The following is a 6,394-nucleotide window of genomic DNA, read 5'->3' as shown; positions in this document are numbered from 1 at the left end:
AGGATCTTGGTAGTTGCAGTGCAGACTTGCAGTGGACTGAGAAGATTGAGCATGTGGGCATTAGGAAAGAGGATGTGTTGGAGCTTTTGAAAAGCATCAAGTTAGATAAATCGCTGGGACCGGATAGGATGTACCCCAGGTTACTGTGGGAGGTGAAGGAAGAGATTGTTGAGCCTCTGGCGATGATCTTTGCGTCATCAATGGAGACAGGAGAGGTTCTGGAGGATTGGAGGATTGCGGATGTGGTTCCGTTATTCAAGAAAGGGGAAAGAGATAGCCTGGGAAATTATAGACCAGTGAGTCTAACCTCAGTGGTTGGTAAGTTGATGGAGAAGATCCTGAGAGGCAGGATTTATGAACATCTGGAGAGGAATAGTATGATCAGAAATAACCAGCACAGCTTTGTCCAAGGCGGATCATGCCTTACGAGCCTAATTGAATTTTTTGAAGATGTAACTATACACATAGACGAGGGAAGAGCGGTAGATGTAGTTTATATGGATTTCAGCAAGGCGTTTGATAAGGTGCCCCATGCAAGGCTCATTGAGAAAGTGAAGGGGCATGGGATACAAGGAGACATTGCTTTGTGGATTCAGAACTGGCTTGCCCACAGAAGGCAAAAAGTGGTTGTAGATGGGTCTTTTTCAGCATGGAGGTCAGTCAGCAGGGATCTGTTCTGGGACCCTTGCTCTTTGTGATTTTTATAAATGACCTGGATGAGGAAGTGGAAGGATGGGTTGGCAAGTTTGCTGATGACTCAAAGATTGGTGGTGTTGTGGATAGTGTAGAGGGATGTCAGCAGTTGCAACGAGACATAGATAAGATGCAAGACTGGGCGGAGAAGTGGCATATGGACTTCAACCCAGATAAGTGTGTGGTGGTTCATTTTGGCAGGTCGAATAGGATGAAAGAATATGATATCAAGGGTAAGATGCTTGGCAGTGTGGAAGATCAGAAGGATCTTGGGGTCCAGGTTCATAGGACGCTCAAAGCAGCGTCACAGGTGGAGGCTGTGGTTAAGACGGCGTATGGAATACTGGCCTTCATCAATAGAGGAATTGAGTTTAGAAATTGGGAGATAATGCTGCAGCTGTTTAGGACCCTGGTCAGACCCCACCTGGAGTACTATGCCCAGTTCTGGCCGCCTCATTACAGAAAGGATGTGGAAGCCATAGAAAGGGTGCAGAGGAGATTTACAAGGATGTTGCCTGGATTAGGTGGCATGGCTTATGAGGAAAGGTTGAGAGAGCTAGGTCTTTTCTCCTTGGAGAGGCGAAGGATGAGAGGTGACCTGACAGAGGTGTATAAGATGTTGAGGGGTATTGATAGAGTGGATTCTCAGAGGCTTTTACCCAGGGCTGAAATGGTTGCCACAAGAGGTCAGAGGGTTAGGGTGCTGGGGAGTAGGTACAGAGGAGATGTTAGGGGTAAGTTTTTCACTCAGAGGGTGGTGGGTGCGTGGAATCGGCTGCTGGTAGTGGTGGTGGAGGCGGATTCGATTGGGTCTTTTAAGAGACTTTTGGATAAGTTCATGGAAGTTAGCAAGATAGAGGGTTATAGGTAAGCCTAGTAGGTAGGGACATGTTTGGCGCAACTTGTGGGCCGAAGGGCCTGTTTGTGCTGTAGCTTTTCAATGTTCTATGTTCTAAAGTGTTTCATACTTTTAAAGGTAATTTTTAAATCTCCTGCTAATCAGCTCTTCTCCAGTGGGAATCGTCCAGCTATCACACATCTGTTCTCATAACTATTGTTTCCCTTGTTAATATTTACTGTTTGTTTGCTATAATTTTAATGCCCTTTCCATTGTGGCTGGCACATAACTTCACACAGTACACTAACTGAAACCTAAACATTCATATATTCCCCTGAATTGTGGTGGGATGAGTATTCCAGCCAGTCACATGACTAGGGCTGTAGAGAGGGCTTTAAATGAAATAGTGAGGGTGAGAGAACAAGTTGGGAACAAGTGATAAACCGGATAGAGAAGACAAAGCAAGAGAGCAAGCTAAGAATAAGGGAAATAATGATCGGAGTATGACAGGAAGGGACAGAGTGTACAAACCTAAGAGTGCACCAGCAGATAGGGCTGGAGTTATAAATGTAGTAAAAAGATAGAACTAAAGGCCCTGTTCTGAGTGCATAAAACATTTGTAACAAAAAAGATCAACTGACAGCACAAATAGAAATAAATATGTATGATCTCCCAGCTATTACAGATATATAGCCGGTTGACAAAGGCTGAATCCTGAAATTCAAGGATACATGACTTTTAGGAAAAACAGGAAACTAGGAAAGGATGGTGAGGGAGCTCTGTTAATTAATGGTGACATAAGTACGACAGTGGGAAGTGAGCTTAAATTTGGAGATGAAGATTTAGAATCAGTTTGTGTAGAAATTCGAAAAATAAAAAGTACGAACTTATTTGCGATATAACAGTAACCATGCTGTAGGATGGAGTATGCAGGAAGAAACAACGGAGGCTTGTGAGAATCGTATAGCAATAATCACGGGTTGTGTGAAGGTAGCTGGGTAATGAGGTTCATAGACCATTTTCAGGACAGTTTCTTAGAGAATTTTTTTTTAGCAACAATGCTTTTGTAGTATCCTATGTTTTCAGCCGTTTCTTGGTATCATTTGGAGTGAATCAAATTGACTGAAGACTGACATCTGTGATGCTGGGGACCTCCGGAGGAGGTCAAGATGAATCATCCAGTCAGCAGTTCTTGCTGAAGATTGTTGCAAATGCTTCAGCCTCATCTTTTGCACTGATATGCTGGGTTCCTCCATCACTGAGGATGGGGTAACATGTGGAGCCTCCTCCTCCAGTGAGTTGTTAAATTGTCCACCACTATTCATGGCTGGATGTGGCAGGACTGTGCAGCTTAGATCTGATTTCCATGGTTGTAGATTTCCTTAGCTCTGCCTGTTACTGCTTATGCTATTTGGCATACAAGTAGCCCTCTGTTCTGGCTTCACCGTATTGACTCCTCATTTCTAGATATGCCTGCTCCTGCCATGCCTCCTGCACTCTTCATTGAACCAGAGTTGATCCCGTGGCATGGTAGTAATGGCAGAGTGGGGGATATGCCGGGCCATGAAGTTACAGATTATGGTTGAGTACAATTCTGCTGCTGCTGATGACCCACAGGACTTCATGGATCCCCAGTCTTGAGTTGCTAGAGCTGTTCGAAGTCTGTCCCATTTAGCACAATGTAGGCTCGATGAGGGCCGCAAATGCAGCATAGATAGAGTATACAGGAAGAAAGTTTTCCCTTTGGTGGAAGGATCAATGACCAGACAGCATAGATTTAAGGTTAGGGGCTGGAGGTTTAGAGGGAATGTAAGGAAAATCTTTCTCACCCAGAGGGTTGTAGAAGTCTGGAACTCACTGCCTGGAAGGGTGGTAACATTTCAGAAGTATTTAGCTGTGCACTTGTGATGCCAAGGCATACAAGGCTATGGGCCAAGTGCTGGAAAATAGGATTAGAATAATTAAATGGTTGTTCTTTGACTAGTGCAGAAGCGATGGGTGAAGGGCCTTTGTCTGTGCTGTAGACCTCTACAACTTTATGACTCTAAGCCCGGGAAGTAAATGATAACGCATTCAAATTCATGCTAATAAGGTTTGCACCTTTCCTGGGCGTGAACCTGATTGCATCATCGGAGGAGGACTGGGAAGATCGTGATCAGAAATCTCACCAGCAAAAATTCTTCTTTTGGCTTCTCAAAAGATTTAGTGGCCATTACCCAATTTACACTGTAGCTATCAGGCCCACTAAATTGCTCTCCACTGTTTTTTTACTGTTTTTGATTTAAAAAATCATTTATGCATAAATGATTTGAATATTGATATTGAGAGTAGAATTTCAAAATCTGCTGATGATACCAAACTTAGATCTGTGACAAACAGTGACGATACTAGTATTGACACAGAACATAGATAGGCTAGCAAAACGGGCAGATGGAATTTAATAGAGAAGTGAGAGATGCTTAATTTTGGCAGAAAGAATAGGCACAGGCAATACAGACTCAATGGCACTATTCTAAAGGGAGAGCAGAAACAGAAAAACGTGGGGGTGCATATGCATCAATCTATGAACATATTGAGAGAGTGGTTTGCAAAGTGAATGGGACCATGGACCTCATAAATAGATGCATTCAGTGCAAAACCAGGGAACACTGAATCTTTATAAAGATCAAGTTAGGCCCTAACTAGGATCCCGAGTCCAGTTCTGGTCATTATATTGGAGGAATGATGTAAGCATCCTTGAGAGGATGCAGAAGAGATTTACCAGAATGGTTCCAGGGATGAGGGATCTTAGCCAAAAAGTTAGGTTGGAGAAGCTGCATTGTTTTCCTTGAAGTAAAGGAGATTGAGGCGTGAATTGATTGAGATTCTGACACGTTTAAATAAGATAGCCAAAGAAAAGCTGTTCCCATTAGTTAATGCTGCAAGGACTGGAGGCATGATTTAAAGTTTTGGGCAAGAGATGCAGGGAAAATATGAACACAAACTTCCTTATGCTGCAAATGCTAACTAATCAGATCTCCACACCCATAAAAGTGGTGAAAGTGGAAACAATCAATAGTTCTGAGGAAACTGAATGGACACTTGAAGGAAATGAAATGGCAAGAGGGATTGAGTGGGTCAGTGATACTGACTGGATTGCTCTGCAAAGAGCTTTCATGGACTTGGTAGACTGAATGGTCTCTGAATGTGCTTTAAATGACTATGGGCCAGACTTAGGCTGAGTCATTGAGACTCCATGTACCTCTAAAAAAGATGGGTGTTACCCAGATCCAAAAGTTCTGCCTTTATTTCTGACAATTTCTATTTTCACCTGTCAGAGAAAAGAGCAGTGCTTGACCCAGGGCAACCTGAACTCAGCAGTCTGCTATCATTGTTGGGGGCCTTAGATGAGTTTGTCCTTAGTCAGGGTTGATAGAGACTGCTGGAGTCAAGGCTGTTGGTAAACATGACCTTTTATTGACTATCTTCTTAACTATATACAGTACAAGGTTTAGCACAGAACTAACTCTCAGCATACTCCGTTGTCATGTGATCTTACGTCACTGATGATGTAGACTGTTTATATTAACCTTTTACACTACATCTCCCCTAAAGTCTCCGCTTCATCCCTGGTTCATAGAGAAAAATGTTGTGCTGGTTTCGCCAAGCCCCATGGCCTTGTCTCAGCTCCCTCCAAGGTTGTGTAGGATTCAGGTTCTCTCTGTTCTCTCTTAAAAGCGGTAGGGTAGTATGTGAATCTTCAGAGACTACTACCTCTCTGCTCAGGTTGTCTTCATGATCATCTGTATAGTTGGACCATTCCATTGATGTTCCTCCTCTTGTAGGGACAAATGCATTTTTTTTGCCATTCTTTTATTCCGTAATTTTAGCACATTCTTCATCTGCTTTTTGTACCTTTCAGGTTTCATTTAGCCTCTGTGTTGTTTTTGTTAAGAATTCTGTGGTCAATGAGTTAAAGGACTCTACATTTTCAATGACATTTGTCCTGTTCAGACTTTTCAACTGGAAAATGTGGCAATATGACAGCTGCTGTTTGTTGTTTTCTTTGGACATGTTTGGTTGTGGCAACAAATGTTATGGGGGCAATTTTACCGGCTCACCCCGCCCATCGGTGATGAAGGCGAGCTGGTAAAATCACGCGAGAGCCGAGAAATCAGGTTCGTGCCCGTTTTCTCACCTCGCGATCTTACCAGCACCAGATATCCGGCACATTCAGCCTCCTGCCCATTTCCGGCGAGAAGCTGAATAAATGATTTAAATATATGTAAACGCACATTTCCATGTGATTAGTGAGCCCGGGACGCAATCGTTCCAGCACACTTGCCTTTGTGACCTCACTGGGAGAGGTTCATTTTGGCGAGGATCACACATGGCCCCCGTTCATGGGCAGTCGTGATAGCTTCACCGGTAGAACCGAAGGCCGTTGAGATCCTCAGGGAGGTCGAGGGCAAGGGTGGGTGTGCCCCATGAGCAGTGCCAGCCTGACAGTACCAACCTGGCACCCTGGCACTACCCAAGGGGCACCTTGGCATTGCCCATTGGGCAATGCCAGAGGGTGGGGTCTCAAGGGGGCAGGGCCTTATGGGGCAGGACCTGAAGAGGGCAGGGCCTATGGGGGCAGGGCCTTAAGGGGGCAGGGCCAGGCCATGGTGGGCCAATCAGGTAGGGGGGGGGACCGTGCTGCCATTCCGCAGGAGATCGCTGGGGGGGGGGATGGCGCAATCAGTCTGGACAGCGGGGGGGGGGGGGGGGGGGGGGGGGGGTGGTATTTCCAGGCAGTGTGGGGCTTGAGATCAGCCACGTGCCCCTGCAATAGCTGGGATGGGGTTCATTAAGGCCGGCTGCAGCAGTAGTGGTCTGACA

Source organism: Mustelus asterias, chromosome 5, assembly GCF_964213995.1.
Source record: "Mustelus asterias chromosome 5, sMusAst1.hap1.1, whole genome shotgun sequence".
NCBI lineage: Eukaryota > Metazoa > Chordata > Chondrichthyes > Carcharhiniformes > Triakidae > Mustelus > Mustelus asterias.
This window is presented reverse-complemented; position numbering follows the sequence as displayed.